The sequence below is a fragment of the Lynx canadensis genome, chromosome B4 (assembly GCF_007474595.2).
Source record: "Lynx canadensis isolate LIC74 chromosome B4, mLynCan4.pri.v2, whole genome shotgun sequence".
Classification (NCBI taxonomy): Eukaryota; Metazoa; Chordata; class Mammalia; order Carnivora; family Felidae; genus Lynx; species Lynx canadensis.
Window position 1 is genome coordinate 133631854 of NC_044309.1, and position 18647 is coordinate 133650500.

The following is an 18647-nucleotide window of genomic DNA, read 5'->3' on the forward strand; positions in this document are numbered from 1 at the left end:
CTCAGTTTTCATCAGTGGGGACAATGATATAAATGAAAGTGGCATTTGTGTTTCATAAATGGGAGAGACAGACAGACAGAAAATAAATAAGTAAAAAAAAATATGAGAATGTGTTATATTGAGAAGTAAAACAGAGTGATGTGCTAGAGGGGCTCCTTCATATTGGGAGGGGGGTTAGGGAAAGCCGTAGCTAAGTGAAATCGGTCAGGATAGGACATGCCAAACTGAGGATAGGACTCACCCAGGGGTCCCGCGATAGGAACAAGAGTGACATGCTCGGGACCCCTCGGGAAGGCTGGAGATGGGGACAAAGAGACAATGGTAGAAGAAGAAGTCAGTTTAGGTCTTTCAAGTGGCTTCGTGAGGTTCCAGAGTCTGACTGTTCCATAATCTTAAAATATTCTCTTCTTGATAGTTGTTTTCCAACTTGTTACTATTACAAACAATGCCAACACACCAGGTGCATCTTTGTGCGCTCATGGGAGTCTCTAAAATAGATTCCTAGAGGTGGAATTATTGGGTTGTATTACTTTTTAATTGGAAACAATGTTATTACAAAATAAATGAGGGACATGGGATGGGAAATGGGGCTGACTACTATTGGCACCACAGACACATTCTAGAAGACTCTCATGTGTAGGGAATTTTAGCTTTGGGGTAGCAAGGGGATACTGAATAATAAACTAGAGCTAACCGTGTGGGGAGCCTGGGTGGCTCAGTAGGTTAAGTGTCTGGCTCTTGATCTCAGCTCAAGTCTTGATTTCACGGTCACAAGTTTAAGCCTACATTGAGCTCTGCGCTGGGTATGAAGCCTACTTAAAAAAAAAAAAAAGCTAACCATGTGCCTGCTGCCTGCTATCGGACTATTGGTACTATCGTATTATTGGTATCCATCATTTCACAGCCAAGGAAACAGAAACTGAGTTAAAATAATTTGCCGACAGAAGTCACATGGCTCATAGGTGGTGTAGTCTGGATTTGAACCTGGGGATCTTGACTCCACTTTTCAGTTTAAGCAATATATCTGGTGGTTGAAGAGGTGGGAATCTGGAGACGCTATTGGTGGGAATGGGTCAAGAACGCAGGGTCTACTTCCTCCTAGGTGAGAGTAGCTCTGAGAGTTTTGAAAGAAATCATTGATTAGCACCCATGATGCCTTGAAATTAATATTAAAACAAAAAATCTACACTCAGGGGCGCCTGGGTAGCTCAATCAGTTAAGCGTCCAACGTCGGCTCAGGTCATGATCTCACAGTTCATGGGTTCGAGCCTTGTGCTAGGCTCTGTGCTGACAGAGCCTGGAGCCTGCTTCAGATTCTGTGTCTCCCTCTCTCTCTATCCCTCCCCCGCTTGCTCTCTCTCTGTCTCTCTCTCTCTCTCTCAAAAATAAGTAAATAAACATTTTTTAAAAATCTACACATATACACGCATCCTGTCAGCTGCTTTCTAATTAACATCCTCTTTCACTTTTCCCACTCAATGTAACTTTCAGAAGGCACCTGTTACCAGGATAAAAATCCCATCTCTCACCCTCCTTGCATTTGCCGTGGCCGTGTATCTTTCAAGTGGGGTATAAGTAGATGTGCTGCCTGGTGCTTCTAGGGACAGTGAGAGACCATGGGTGTCCCCTTTGCCTCCTTCTTCATCTCTCCCCAAACTTCTGCCTGGACCGCGATACTGCAGACACTCTCCTGGTGCTTGAGGACAGAGGCCACCCGTTAGCAACAGAGGGCCGGCCAGAGAGCTAGGAGCAGCCTGAGCAGAGACGTTAGTACAGCAGAGCTTCTGTTCCTCCTTAAAACAAAACAAAAAGTTGGCTGCGACCCACTTGACATCACAACACACTAATGGGTCATGAGCGCGCCAGCAGCCCTTGGAAGACGAGTCCCAAATAAGGCAGGAATACTGGAGAAGTGGTAGGGAAAATTCAGTCCTCCTGTGTGTTGGGTGCTGTTTGCTGCCTTTTCTTTTCTTTTTTTTTTTTTTTAAAGTAGGCTTCATACCCAGCATAGAGCCCAACACGGGGCTGAGATCAAGACCTGAGCTGAGATCAAGACCTGAGTCCGATGCTTAACCGACTGAGCCACCCAGGCGCCCCTGGCTTTGAGAGTCCTATTAGATACAGCAGGGTGCAGGCGGAGGCGTTTCAGTCTTTGGTAGAGATAGAAAGGAAGATATGCCACTGGTGGTTCCACAATCCAAGTTGTCCAAGAGTTCCACAGCGTGGAGGTGTTCACAGCTGAAAGAAGCCATCTGTTTCAGTATTTCAACCCCGAGCAATTGTGAGGAAGGGCATGGGAGCAGTGGCAAGAGATTAACTTCCCCCCAGGGGCTATGAGCCTGAAGGCAAAAACGGGATTTAAGGGCATTGCTTTCCCACCCTATTACAGATGTCCATTTGTAAAAGACCAAAGTATCCAGGCTTAAAAGTTTTGTCTAGGTGAGATCCTTGGTGGTGGTCATTTGCACTTGAAGCAGTTTGAAAGCCAGCTAAGGATTCGAAAGAATTATATCCCCAAAGAAACCACTAGGTTGGCCTGCAGGCCTGCAAAAATCTGTGACTACTCAACCCTTGAAGCCATTCTCAGGCTCCAAACCCTGCACCAGCAGGCAGCACCCTCTGAGAATTGTGCAGCCCCAGGAGGCCATCTCCCCAGTGCCCACCTGTCCAGTGTCCATGGAGGATAATGGACATCTCCCAGATGGCAGAGCTAGGGGCTGTCGGACAGGTGCACACAGGAAGTCAATTCTACTGCCAGAGAAAGGAATCTTCCCCGTTCCTACTCAGATGTTATTGATTGATTGCAACGGACCATCACGAACCGTGAGATCACGACATGAGCCAATGTCGGACGCTTAACTGACTGAGCCACCCACACACCCCTCCTTTTTTTTTTTTTTTCCACTTTTGCGTGAAAAAGAATGCTGTTAGTAATGATGTGGGATAGCAGTGTAAACCAAGACTACCCCGTGCAAATTGGAACGTATGGCCATCTTTCATATACATAGGGTGGAACGTGGCAGAGAAAAGTGTTTCCCGGTTTACGTTTCCCACTTGGTCTGTCAAATTTAGGTGTGCACGTGGCCACTGAGAATGAAGTCCATATTTCCAACGCTGCCTTGCCATGTGTAGCCATGTGGCCACATTCTGGCCGATGGGATATGTAATGGGAGGTGCAGGTCTTGGGGAGAGCCCTTATAGGGAGGGGCCTGCTTCCTTCTCCCATTTCCTCCCTTTCCAGGCTGGCATGGAAATGTGATGGCTGCTGGATCTTGGAGGAGAGATAACTTGGGAAAGAAAAATGCACAGGGCAGAGCAAGGGGGTGGAAGGAACTGATACCAGCTGGAGTCCCTAACACCAGTTCTGGACCACATACCTCTGGACTTTTACTAGAGAAATACATTCTTGCTTTGTGTGTTTTGAGGTTTTTTACTCCTAATTTTTACAAATACTCCTAGTAGCTAGTCACTGATTGTTTTCATGCTCTAAACATTACTGATCTTAGAGTAAGTTTATGGAAATCCAACCCAGTCTCTGGCTTTCTTTGCTTTGTTCAACTCCGCCTATTTTGAGTTCCCCTACCCTTCACACCCCCTCCTTGCCTTTTCTCCTTGGCCTTTTGCTCCCCCTTTCATGGCAAACAAAGCCTCTCAGCATCATCGAAGCTCAGAGCCCACTCTCTGCAGCAGCTTGTTTTCACTGGCACCTGGTGAGCCTGGCCTTGTCCCTACAGCCTCGGAGCAGAGGCTCATGCTTCCTCCTGTGCCTCGGGCACTAGCATTGCAGCCTCTTCCTGCTAGTTCTTTACCGTGAGCCTTCTTGAGACCTCTCCTGGCACTCTGCCACACTCCCGGAGAACTTGGGCATCTGGGACCCAAGCAGATCCAGCAACAGAACCAGAGGGCTGATGGTGCTACTGATTGACCTGGGGTCGAAACTCTGCCCACCATCATGAGAGTCTCAGCACCTAGGAAATCTCAGTCTCTGACCTGCCCTCTGGCCGCCGCTCTCCACCCCCGTACCTGCCTTTCAAAAGCCTGGAGCCTCCCCATTCCTTCTCTGGTCTCTTCCTCCTTCCTCTCAGCTTCACCTTTTAATCATGCCCCTTTTCCTACAGGCGGTGGGTCCCCCTGGCCTGCACCCAATCCCCCCACCTCCTGTCTCCTCTAGGGCCGGAGTCGGCAAACTTTTCTATAAAGGGCAAGATAGCAAATACCTCAGGCTCTGCTGTCCTTTCTTCCTGGTAGCTAGAAAGCAGCCGCAGACAATCAGTAAATGAATGGGTGGGGCTATGTTCCAATAAAATTTGATTTACAAAAACCGGCAGCTGGCCTCTGTGGTTCGCTGCCCCCCTGCGCTAAGCCATTGTTCCACCCGTTATTCCTGACCCCGCCTGGATTTTTAATTTCTTCCTCTATGCCAGTTTCTTCTTCACATTCTGCAAATATGTTCAAGTCTCTGTGTCTTCATGGGGAATTAGCTGAAAGGGGAGAAAGGAGGGGTCAAGGGCAAGGGAACTCGCAACAGTTTGTGGCTGACTTTCAAAAGAAGGCAAGAGGAGACTGCAAGTGATTTCAGTGGACATATATCAGGAGCAAGTCCTGGTTTCTGGAATCTAAAACACAAAACAAATGAACCAACAAACGAAAAGCAGAAATAGACCCATAAATACAGAGAACCAACTGGTGGTTGGCCGGGGGACCAAGGGGGTGGGCAAAGGGGGATAAGGAGGTGGGCAAAGGGGGATAAGGGGGTGGGCAAAATGGGGGAGAGGGAGTGGGAGGTACAGGCTTCCAGCTATTGAATGAATAAGTCACAGGGATGGAAGTGCAGCGTGAGGAGTATAGTCAATGGTATTGTAATAGTGTTGCATGGTGACAGATGGTAACCACACTTGTGAGCAAAGCATATTAGGCTCGTGGAATCACTTTATTGTACACCTGAAACGAATGTAACATGTATGTCAGCTATTTAAAAAAAAAAAAAAAAAAGAGGAAGAGGGGAGCCTGGGTGGCTCAGTCAGCTAAGTGTCCGACTTTGGCTCAGGTCATGATCTTGTGGTTTCCAAGTTCGAGCCCCGCATCGGGCTCTGTGCTAACAGCTCAGAACCCAGAGCCTGTTTCAGATTCTGTGTCTCCCTCTCTTTCTCTGCCCCTCCCCTGCGTGTGCTCTCTCTCGCTCTCAAGAATAAATAAACATTTTTTTTAAATATTTTAAAAAGAGAAAAGGAACAAATTCTTGTAATTATCATCTCTAAGCCATAAAAATGATAAGAAACCGGCCCTTTTACCAACCGGAGTAATTTCCAGGGCCACACCAAAGACCTGGATCACTTAGAATTAGGTTTGGCTGGCAGAAATGGAAAATAAAAATAACAACAGCTTACACAAGATTTAAAAAAAAAAAAAAAAAGCTGAGAGACACACAGTCTATGGAGGGAATGACTCTCCATAGCGTCAGGGACCCTGGCTCCTTTCGTTCTTTGGCTGTGCCATTCACACCCTCCATTCCTAAGATCACCTCGCGGTACAAGAGGTGGCCGGAATTCAAGCCACTCTTCTAGTCAGCAGGCAGAAGAAAAAGGGAAAGAGGTGAAAACATTCCCATCCTGGCGGGGGGCAGGCAGTCTCTATAATGGTGCCCAGTTATCCCTGCCTCCCAGGACTCACATCTTTGTGTAACCCTCTCTTCCCGAGCGTGGGCTGGACTTTCAGGAACAGAATACAGGAGAAGTGGTAGGATGTTACTTCCAAGATTAGTTCATAAAAAGATGGTGGTTCTGTCTTGGGTGCTTTCTTTCACTTTCGCTTGGGTGGCCCGCTTTGGGGAAATCCGGCTATGTCATGAGGCAGTCCTGCACAGAGCGCCATGTTAGTGAATTTGGAAACGGATCCTTTGAGCCCTGCCCATACCCATGGAAGTGGGCTCAGAAGCAAATCCTCCTCTCGTGGAGTCACAGAGTCTTTAGGGGACTGAAGCCCCAGTTGGCATCTTGATTGCAGCCTCGCTAGAAACACCCACCCAGCCAAGTTGCTCCTGGATTCCTAACCTACAGAAACTTCAAGAAACAAATGTTTGTTGTTTCCAGCCACTTAGCTTTGGGGCAATTTTTTATGCAGCAATAGACATTACAACATCCCTCTTTATTTTTTTAATATTTTTATTTTTATTTTTGAGAGAGAGAACACAAGTGGGGGAGGGACAGAGAGAGAGGGAGACACAGAATCCAAAGCAGGCTCCATGCTCCGAGCCGTCAGCACAGAGCCCGACGCGGGGCTTGAACCCACGAACCGTCAGATCGTGACCTGAGCCGAAGTCGGACGCTCAACCGACTGAGCCACCCAGCTGCCCCACAACATCCCTCTTTAAAAGTACTTCTCAAAATTTGCCTTCACCGATCACATCTACATCTGATTGGTCAAAACTTACTCTATGACCACACCTAGTTGCAAGTGGTGCTGGAAATATAGTCTTTCTGGGGAGGGTGGCCAATGCCTAGCTAAAAATTGAGAGTTCTACCGAAAGAAGGGATATTGGAGGCTATCTGCAGTCTCTGCCAACCTAGAACATGACAGTGACCAGAGGAATGGTTTGAGATGATTAGCTTAGCCTAAATTCTGGAACTAATCACTCACAAGAAAAATGAGTTTTCCATGCTATCTCAAACTAAACAGGATCAAATGCTGGAGCTGGGAATGGGGTCAGATTCCTAAGATTCTCATGGGTGGCCTGGGGAGGTATGAACACCCGAACAAAACCAAGGTTCCGGTTGGAAGGAGGAAGGGAGCTGTGAACACTAGGAAGTCAACCAACAGCATCCTCCCAGACTGAATATAAAGGGTGATAACTGATTTTCTTTCTTCTCACTGTCTGTGATCTCCATAGGAGATAGAGACAACAGACTGATATCATACTTTACTTGACATTTTTATCCAGCCCAGACCCCACTCTAAGGTTGAGATGCCACATACCCAACTTGCTTGCTGTCATCAGCGCATGGTCCTTCTACAGGTGGCCCTGTCCCAAGGGCTTCCTCATCAGCTGTGTTAATTTGCTTAGCATAGGCCGAGTGGGTTAAACAACAGAAGTTTGTTTTCATACAGTTCTGGAGTCTGGAGGTCCAAGAGCAAGGTGTTGGCAGGGTTGGTATCTGTTGAGATCTCTCTCTGTTTTTAGAGGGCTGTTCTGAACAATTTTCATAACATCACATGTTTGGGCTTTTTCTTCTATACCGACAACCAACTCTCTGGACACCAAATGGGTGTCCAGTTCAGTTCAAATTTTTTTTTAAATGTTTTATTTATTTTTGAGAGAGAGAAAAAGTGCAACCAAGGGAGAGGCAAAGAGAGGGGGGGCAGAGGATCCCCTCTGTGCTGACAGCAGGGAGCCTGATGTGGGGCTTGAACTCATGAACTTGAGCCAAAGTTGGACACTCAACTGACTGAGCCACCCAGGTGCCCCAAACCTCCTTTACTTCTGGCCGAGGCTATAAATTGGGGGGTTTCCACGACCCCCCCCCACCTCAGGTTCAATAAATTGCTAGAATGGCTCACTTAGGAGGCCAATTTATTTCCTGTTATCTGTTCATTATAAAGAATATGACTCAAGGACAGGCAAATGAAAGAGGTGCATAGGGCAGGATAAGGAAGGAGGGGCTTGAAACTTTCATGCCCTTTCTGGGTGTGCCACCCACCCAACACCTTAATGTGTTCACCAACCCAGAAGCTTTACAAACCCCAGTGTAGCATTTTTGTGGAAGTTCTATTACAGAGACACATTCGATTAAATCACGGACTGTTGGCGATCAACTCAATCTCCAACCCCTCCTTCCTCCCCAAAAGTGGGGGATGGGGTGGATCTGAAAATTCCAACCCTCCAATCACATGGTTGGTGATCCTGAAGCTATTTAGGGGCTAGGGGGCACCAAGAGTCACCTTATTCATAGAAATTCAGGTGTGGTTGAAAGGGGCTAATTATGAATAACAAAAGATGCTCCTCTAACCCCAGTCACTCAGGAAATTCCAACGGTTTTAGGAGCTCTGTGCCAGGAGCTGGGGACAAAGACCAAACATGGATTTCTTATATCATAATATCACAGCTGCCTTCTCCCTGTGTCCTCACACGGCCTTTTTTCTGTGTGCTCAAATCCTTGGTATCTGTTTCTCTTCTTATTAGGACTCCAGTTACATTGGGTTAGGGCCCCATCCTAACAGTCTCATTTCAACTTAATCACCTCTTTGAAGATCTTATCTCCAAATATAGTTACATTCTGAGATACTGGGGTGAGGACTTTATGAATTAGGAGGGACACAATTAAGCCCATAATATCATCTTGCTCCAGAAATCTTCATCATTCATTTTTTCGCAGACTCCCTCAACAAACATTTGCTGAACAAATGTAGAGACGGCACTTACAGCCTGCCAGGGGGTAGAGTGTGGTATTAGAGGGCCAGGGACTGAGATGTGGGGAGCTCAGTATTTTAAAAGCAGAGGAAGAAGACCCAGAAAATGAGATTGAGGAGGAGCAAAAATCCTCCCCTTCCTGGCATGTGGATCCTCCCTCATTCTCCTCTTTCACTTCTCTGGTCCTTCTGTGAGCCTCCTCCATAAGCCCTTCCTCACTTTGAGCCCCCCTCTGCTCCTTGAGACTCCCTGTCCCCCCTGACAGGAGAGCAGTGCCACACCATCTGCCTTCTGGTGGCACAGTCCCACTGGATGTCATTGGAACCTTCCTCTGCTTCAGCACCTACTGCTTCCCAAGAAGACTGGGGCAAGAGGGAGCACTAGACTCTTACAGGGGTGTAAAATTTTAGGCATTTCCTCTTCAGTTTGATTGCTCCATATCAGTAGTTGCTGTAGCTGTTTTGTTTCTCAGTTACCAAAGGACAAACTCACCACAGACTTTATTTTCTTCCAACTCCATACTGTCTAGTTATATGAAAAAACACAATTTCCTCCTATTGATAGGATTTTGCCCTGTTCCTTGAGAAATGATAAAGATTTCCTAGTCTTTTTGGTCCCAGAAATGCATTTGCTTTCCCCCTGGGGACTTGTTAATAAAAATGATTGTGTGAAAATGCCCCCAACTAAGCCACCAGGGAAGGAAGGCCCCATTCTGAACTAGGTCTTCTCTGATCCTCAAGATTTCTCCTCTAATCTGGGGAGGGTTTGGTTCATTCTGTCATACTATTGAAACTGGAAGAAGGGATAGGCACCAGAGGCATAGGGGTTGGAGATTTGGTAGCAGGGACGTGAAAGTTGTCTTCTGAAGCTTTATCTTTGCTTTGTGAGGTAGGAAGTGAGGCCATCTACTGAGAGTGAAAGAGGAAGGCAAGGGGAGTACACAGTTCAGCAGAGAAGGTTAACAATCGTTCTGTGCAGAGCAGGAAAGAGAGCTGACCAGAGATGGTCAGTTATGTTCTCAGTATTGTTGAAAGTCCAGGGAGATGGGTCGCCTTGAATTTCAAGTCATACCAGTTTGCCTCCACCATGTACAGCAGTTCGATGCATCACTGCCCCTCTCTCTATCTCCTTTTACTGGTTAATGACACTAGTGCCCCTAATTGGAAAACCTCAACCGCACATGTAACTGGCAGTCAATCATCAACCTTATAGATTCAATTACCTAACTATTCCTCAAGCCCATCCCCTCTCATTGTCTGTCACCTTGCAATAGCTTCCTCACTGCACTCTGTGCCACTCTTCTCTCTATGCTAGACCCAGGTGATTAGAGTGAGTTTTCAAAATGCTTTCCAAATCCTCAAATTTGATTGTGTCACTCCCCTACTTAAAGTCCTTTAATTGTTCTTATCACCTATGGGCTTCATTCTACGAGCAGTAGGAGGCCACTGGAGGGCTCTGAGCTATAGAGTGATATGAGTCAATACACATTTCTAAAAGATCACTTTAGCCTTTGTGTGGAGAACAGATTTGAAACGGGGCAAGGGTAGAAGCAGGGAAACCAGTGGAGAAGTCTTGTGATGCAGAGGGAATAGTAGCTTAGACAACATGCTGGTAATAGGGATGGAGATGAGTGGATGGACCTGAGACACGTTTTTAAAATAGGACTGATCACATTTGCCAATGGTTTGGATGTAGAGTGCATGGGAGAGGGAAGTGTTACCAAAAACCCCTACTGCTAGATACGCCCTAATTCCTTTGTTTCCACAGGCTTTCACTCTTCCCCTCTCTGTGACCAGTCTTTTCATCACTGTACATTCACTGCCAGCTCCTTAAGTGGGTGTGCTTCTCCAAGGTCCATGGCCCTCTTCCATTCTGTCTTTATCAGTGCTTTCTGGGCAAGAAAGCAGGGCTCATTTACCCCTTAACTGCAACTCTTCACTATATGTTAACATTTTCCATGCTTACATCTCCATTCTTGACCTACTTATCATGCTCCTTATCAGTATTTCTGTCTGCAATAGGCATCTGAAGCTTAACATGTCCAAAATGAAATCTGTTCTTTGATGCTCAAGTATGCCCCCCCACCCCCGCTTTCTGTACTCTGGATCTCAATGCTTTCACCATCTCCCCAGATATTCCTTACTATATACTAGCACATCGTCATCTTCACTTTTCTCTCCAGTAACCCTCAAATACTGTGAGCCAACAAGTTCCATGGTCTTCAGATATGCTTCTCTGAAGCCTCTGATTTATTCAATCCCTCCTTTTTTCTTGCTTGGACTATTCTGACCTCCATGAACTACTCTTTCTCTAGCATTTTCCTCTGGGTTTCTGATGCTTAGAATTAATATTTCCCTGGGATTGTTCCACAGACGGGTTGGTCAAAGTTCAGGTGATGTCACCTGAAACCAGTCTCATATCTCCTCCCTGCTCCACTTCCTCTGTGCTGACTCCATTGCTAGATTCCTAGGTTCTGTTCTCCTCATGCTGCCACAACTTGGGCCCTTCTCACTCAAGTGCACAAATTAGAGACCTAAAATTGAGCCTCACTGGCTGTGACTGGCCATGTTTGTGTCATGAACCCCTATTTGCACCTATCAGTGTGTTCAAGAGTACAGTAGGTTCTTGTTGGCTTTTGATGAGATCACAGGCGCCCTTAGTAAAGAGGTAGAAGTTTCTCCCAAAGCATAATGGTTGAGAGTGGGGAAAGAATTGTTACCAGGGTACCATTATCAGAAGAAGGCAGAGTTGATGCTGGGCATCATCTACTACAAGGTTCCTCTTCCTCTGTCCTTTTCTTATTGAGTAGATCCACCTTCAGTTTAACCACCTGAGGTAATCCTTGGCACATCCAATCAAATCCCAAGACTCAATCCATTTTTCCTTTCTGTCCTCAACAACCAGTTGCTATAAACTATCCTATATGTTCACAAGCATTCATTTCCTCTAACCCTTAACATATTTCCCTGGCTTATTGATTTTGGATTTTGCCACATGATACGCTCTGGCCAATGGGATGTTGAGTATATGTGACCTTTGTCACGCTCAATCAGAGCTTTAAATGCAATTGTGGGGCTTGGCCAGGGGACTTTTGCTCCAGCTCTTTGCCATGAAAAATGTCCCAGAAAGTGGTTGGTTATTCCTTCAACCTGGATTCCAGAATGAAAAGATATGTGTAGCTGAGTCTAGCAGAGAGATAGCCAACCTGCAACCTTCTTATTATATGAACAACAAAAAAAATAAGTATGCATTGCCATATGCCATGAGATTTTAAAGCTGTTTGTTATACAGCCTAACTTAGAGAAAGCTGAGTAGTACATATACCTCAGTTCAGACCCTTAATATTTCCACCTGGGTCACTGCAACCATTCTTTCCTTACTCTCACTGCAACATCCTCCTAGCTTGTCTTCTGGCCTCCTCCTGCCCATTCTCCACACTGCAGTCACAGGGATCTGTTTAAAGGGCAAGTCTGATCACATGATTTCCCTGGTTACCTCCAAAGTGTCACCACTCTTTTCAGGATAAAATTCAAACTCCTTGGTTAAGAAGCCAGCTTTTGGGGCGCCTGGGTGGCACAGTCGGTTAAGCGTCCGACTTCAGCCAGGTCACCATCTCGCGGACCGTGAGTTCGAGCCCCGCATCGGGCTCTGGACTGATGGCTCAGAGCCTGGAGCCTGTTTCCGATTCTGTGTCTCCCTCTCTCTCTGCCCCTCCCCCGTTCATGCTCTGTCTCTCTCTGTCCCAAAAATAAATAAACGTTGGAAAAAAAAATTTAAAAAAAGAAGCCAGCTTTTCAGGAGCTTATCCAGATCCCCAGCTGTATCTATTTCCCTTCCCCACACATCCACCCATTGCCCCAGTCTCACTGAACCCCTTTGCAGTTACTGAAGATGTGATTTTAAGTTAGCAGTACCTTCACCTACACTGCTGACTCTGACTGCAATGCTTTGCCTGTTACTCATTTAGGGGACATTTAGTTGTTCATCAAGACTTAACCTCTAGGGGAGACGTCTGGGTGGCTCAGTCGACTGAGCATCCAACTCTTGATTTCAGCTCAGGTCATGATCTCACAGTCATAAGATCGAGCCCTGCATTGGGTTCAGTGAGGAGCATGGAGCCTGCTTGGGATTCTCTTTCTCTGCTCCTCCCTCCCTCCCTCCCTCCCTCTCTCTCTCTCTCTCTCTCAATGAATAAACTTAAAAAAAAAAAAACAACAAAGACTTACCTCCAGCCACATTTTCTACTGAGGAACTTCCTGCCCAAGGTGGATTTAAGTCTCCTCTCCCTCTCTGTGTTCCCACAGTTCCCTGTGCCCACCTATCCTTCTGATAAGTCTGAGTAATATTACTCCTCCCTGGCCCCAAATTTCCACAAGGTCAAGGACAAGGTCTGGTTTGTCTCTGAGTTCCCTGGGCTTAGTGGTACCTCACACAAACACACAAGTGTTTGGTGAAGCTCCAAATCAGCCAATCTTCCACACTGGTGCCGGGCTTCTCCTGCTGGGAACAAGATTTGATCATGTGACTTCCCTGCTACAAAAACCTCTACGGACTCCTCTTAGTTTGTCACAGTCTAGTTTCATCCACTCTTTTGACCTCAGGCATTATTTGTATGCTGATGATACCCAAATGCCAGCCTAGAATTTTCTCTAGTTTTCGATACAAAAGTTCCTATTTTGCTTACTTACTCCCGTGCCTTGCAGGGACCTGAAACTAGAAGAGTCAGATGTGTGCTTTCCTCCTTGAACCATCTTCCTCTCTTGTGTTTTCTCTCAATAAATAGCATCATCCACCACTCAGTTGTCCAAACCTGGAAACTGGGAGTCACCTTTAAGAGACCGGTTAAGGGTGCCTGGGTGACTTAGTCAATTAAGCCTCCAACTCTTGATTTCAGCTCAGGTAATGATCTCACAGTTCATGGGATCAAGCCCCATATTGAGCTCTGTGCTGACAGCGTGAAACCTGCTTGGGATTTTCTCTCTCCCTCTCTCTCTCTCTACCATTCCCTGCCTCTCTCTCTCTCTCTCTCTCTCTCTCTCTCTCTCTCTCTCTCTCTCTCTCAAAATAAATAAATAAATAAACATTTAAAAAGTGAGAGAGACAGGTTAAGAGAATGAATGTGGTAGCTAAATAAATGGCTTCAAATACTAGCTCTGCCATATACCTATGTGACCAGCGAGTTCCTGAACCTTCTTAGACTTTAAATCTGTACTCTCATCACGGCAGTACCTACCTCCCCATTGAATGATAGATAAAATCACACCAAGTGTTGGGCAGGTACTACCACCTAGAAAATACTTACCAAAGTCTTTATTATTATAACAATCCTGTCCCTCCTTCACCCCATCATCCAACCAGTAAGTCTGTATATTCTATATTCTCAATGTCTCTTGAATCTGTCCCACCCTTTCTGTCCCCACTGCTACCCTCTTAATCCAGCCTCTGGTCCTCTATTATCCAATGAGTACAGAAGCTCCCTGACCAGTCTTCTTGACTCCACTCTTGCCCTCTTTCAATCCTTTCTCCAGATTTCTAATGTGGCTTTTTCTAAAAACCAACTCAGCTCATGTCAACTTCCGGCTTTCAGTTCCTCAAATGGACAGAACTCTACTCTCCCTCCACAAATGCTGTTTCCTCTGCTGGGGCCTCTGCTCTCTGTTAGCCACCTCCACGGGCTGGCTCCTTCTTCTTTCTACTCCCCATGCAAACGTCACACTGGCTGCCTACCTCCAAGACTCAGATGGATGTCCCTGCTATGTGTCACCTTCCTCCAAAGTGCCTCAATGTCCCCTGTTCTAGCACCTATCACATGTCACCACAATGATGGTTCTAATGACTGTCTCTCATCACTGGACTGGGAGCTCCATAAGGTAGAGTCTATTTTGTTCACCACCATGTCTCTAGGAATTAGCATAGGTCTGCCCCATTACAGGAACTCAAAACATTTTAAAACTATTCAATTTACTTTTAATAGATAATACATGCAACTAGTAGAAAATCCAAAAGTTGCAAAGGAATGTACAGTAAAAAAATGTCTCCTTCCACCTTGATTCCCCAAACATCCACTGTAACTATTTTCTTGAGGATCCTTCCAAGACATTCTATGCAAATACAAGTATATATGCATATTCACTGTAGGTGTGGTAGCAATTATACACAGTAGGCGACACCTGCCAATTCTCTCACTTAACAATATATCTTGGAATATATTCCTTTTCAACCTGTATAGAACTGAAAAAAAAAAAAAAGTCTGCATTAGTGTTCCCTTGTAAATTTGTATCATAAATTACTTAAGCAGTCCTCAGCCACTGGGTATGTAGTTGTTTTCAATCTTTTGCTATTATAAACAATGTTGCCCTGATTATCCTTGAACACATCATTTTACATATAAGGGAATATATCTCTACAATAAATACACAGAAATGAAATGGCTGAATCAAACCGTACGTGCATTTCATAGTGAGTTAGACATGCCAAACTGATCTCCATAGAAGCTCACCCATTCAGGGGCGCCTGGGTGGCGCAGTCGGTTAAGCGTCCGACTTCAGCCAGGTCACGATCTCGCGGTCCGTGAGTTCGAGCCCCGCGTCAGGCTCTGGGCTGATGGCTCGGAGCCTGGAGCCTGTTTCCGATTCTGTGTTTCCCTCTCTCTCTGCCCCTCCCCCGTTCATGCTCTGTCTCTCTCTGTCCCAAAAATAAATAAAAAACGTTGAAAAAAAAAATTAAAAAAAAAATAAAAAAAATAAAAAATAAAAAAAAAAAAATCTAGTGGTACCTGGGTGGCTCAGTCCATTAAGTGTCTGACTCTTGGTTTTGGTTCAGGTCATGATCCTGTGGTTCATGGGATCAAGCCCTGCATTGGGCTCTGCGCTGACAGTGTGGAGCCTGCTTGGGATTCTCTCTCCCTGTCTTTCTCTGTCCCTCCCCTGCTCACATGCAAGCTCTCCCTCTCTCTCTCAGAATAAATAAACTTAAAAAAAGTAAGAAATCTGACAATACCAAATGGTGTCAACAAAGCAGAATGATAGGAGCTCTCATCCGCTGTTGGCAGGAATATAAACTGGGTAACTGCTCAGAGAAACTGAATTTATGAATACTACATAGGCTAGCAATTCCAGTCCTAGGACCTATACTCCTTGCCTGTGTGCACCAGTTCAGAACAGAACTGTTTCCTCTTTTTTTTCCAAAAATTTTTTAATGTTTATTCATTTTTGAGAGACACAGAGAGACAGAGCATGAGCAGGGGAGGGGCAGAGAGAGAGAGAGAGAGACAGACAGACAGACAGAATCCGAAGCAGGCTGCAGGCTCCGAGCTGTCAGCACAGAGCCTGACTCAGGGCTCAAACCCAGGAACCATGAGATCACGACTTGAGCCGAAGTCGGAGGCTTAACTGACTGAACCACCCAGGCGCCCAGAGCAGAACTGTTTCTAATAGAACAAAAATGAAAAGCTTTGAATGTCCATCCACAGTAAAATGGAAAAATAAATTGTGGTTTATTAATAGAGTGGAAAACCATTTAAGCAATAGAATAGACAAATCACAACTTCATGCATCAACATGACTGGGTTGCATAAGAATGTTCAGCTAAGTAAGTACATCACAAAAGAAGGCTATGATTTCCTTTTTTTTTTTTTACAGCTTTTTTAATATTTATTATTTTTTTTAATTTACATTCAAGTTAGTTATCATATAGTGCAGCAATGATTTCAGGAGTAGATTCCTTAATGCTCCTTACCCATTGAGCCCATCCCCCCCAACCCCTCCAGTAACCCTCTGTTTGTTCTCCACATTTAAGAGTCTCTTATGTTTTGTCCCCCTGAAGAGTATGATTTCCTTTATATAAAGGTCAAAACTGGGTGAAACTATGCTACAGTGCCTGATGATGCATACATAGGAGAGAAAGCTATATTAAAAAGGCAAGGGAATGGTAATGGCTGAAATCAGTGTAGTGGCTATGCTTCTGAGAAGCAAGGGGTATGTGACAAGAGGCCATACAGCCCTGGGCAGGACTGCTAAACATTGGGTATATTTTATTACATGGTCTAGATGATGATTACACAAGGGTTAGCTTTGCCTTTAAACTGTACATGTATGTTTCACACACTCCTCTGTATGTATGATGTCTATCACAATTAAAAAAAAAATAATTTGAAAGTTCAGAAGAGCACATATATACCATTTAAATAAAAAGAAAGAAGTTGGGGGCCCGGGTGGCTCAGTCGGTTAAGTGACTCTTGATTTTGGCTCAGGTCAGGATCTCACAGTTCGTGGGATGGAGCCCTGCATCGGGCTCTGCACAGAGAGCCTGCATGGGATTTTCTCTCTCTCCCTCTCTCTCTTTGCTCCTCCCTCACTCTCTCTCTCCCTCTCACAAATAAACATTTAAAAGAAAATATAAAGAAATATAAACTTATTTGCTCAAACATGTACTGCTTAGGTCTGGAAGCATATGGGGGAAAGTGGTAACAATGATTGGGGTGGGGCCCTAATTGACTAAGGGACAAGAGTAGGAGAAAAAAAAATACACCTTTTTTTTTAAACATTTTATGTATTTACTTTAAGTAACCCCTACAGCCAACATGGGTCTCGAACTCATGACCACTGAGATCAAGAGTTGCATGCTCCACCAACTGAGCCAGTCAGGTGCCCCTTTCTCATTTTCGAAAAATTAAAAAATGACTTCATGAATCTCCTACCAGCTTTTCCACACATTATTAGCTACAGCAACAGTGACTTCATCAAGCCTTTGTAGAGTCTGTTTCCCTTACCTGGAAAGCTGAGCTGGGTCAAAACACAGAATTTAATTGAGGTTCAAGGATGGGTAAGAATGTTGATTTAGACTGACATGTAATTGCTCTGACTTTGATTTATGCCAAGATGAGTGAAAGCAGTAATCCAAAGAAGAAACCTGCAGGGAGGAAGACAAGGCAGATATTCCTCCAGTGTCTCGGGGAGATGCACCTGAAGTCCTGGAGAAGGAGATGTTTTTCAGGGTGGCAGAGTGTAGAACGCTGGGTTTCCTGCTTTGTATGCCTCTAATGACCTCAGCACCCTAAGATATCACTTGTCATCAGGTGATGCCATACATGTAGCTCCCCAGGAAGTCACAGTGCCCATAGTCCAGGGTTCGGGCTTTATGGTATTTGCTGTGCCACCTCTGGGCACTCTCCCCTTACCTGTGCCTGGACTGCAGAGCCAAGGAGTTGTTCGATTATTTCCCATAGGGGTTTTTGTTTGTTTTGTTTTGTTTTGTTTTGTTTTACCAGGATAGCCACTCTGATTCATTCAAGACTCAGCTCCTAGGCTGTCTCCTAGAGAGACATCAACACTTCCAGGCCAAGGTAGTTGTACCATCATCTTTGAGTGAATTGTGAGCATTATAATTGATCTTTGTATTTACATTTCTGTCTCTTTCACTCAATAACAAGACCCTCCAGGGCAAGGACTGCGTCTCATTTACCTATAGACCTGTATGTCCATCCGTCCATGGGAGATGTCCATCTGGGTGTCCCACAAGAACATCACCATTTCCAAAGCTGAACCCATCCAAAGCACCCATCTGAGTATTCATATAGCACTCAACATTCTACTATTGCATCTTTTTTTTTAAGTTTATTTATTTATTTTGAGAGAGAGAGAGCATAAGCAGGGAAGGGGCAGAGAGAGAGGGAGAGAGAGAATCCCAAGTAGGCTCCGTGCTGTCAGCACAGAGTCCGATGCAGGGCTTGATCTCACAAACCACGAGATCATGACCCAAGCCAAAATCAAGTGTTGGACACTTAACTGACTGAGCCACCCACGTGACCCTCTATCTATCTAATCTGGTATACTAGATCATCGTTTCCTGTTTATAAGACTATCTCTACCACTAGATAGTGAGAAACTGAGGGCAGAAACCATGTGAATTTTATTTATCTTTACATTGTTGGAGCCCAGTCAAGTGCCTCCGTACAGGAACTATTCAGTAAATATTCAGTCATCCAAACTGGATATCTGTATCTTCAGGACCAGGTACCATGAGAGTACCTAGGAAATTCTCAGGACACGTTTGTTACATTAGATTCTAGGAAAGATGCTTCTCCCAAAGCCCTCTGCCCGCCCTCCTTCTCTGGCAGGCTTAGATTAACAGTGAGAGCCAATAGTTTGTCACATAGCAACAATAGTAAAGAATGAGCTACTGCCGAATAGAGCAGACGCTTGCCTGCCGCAGAGAGCAGAGCAGAGCTATTTTGAGATTCTTT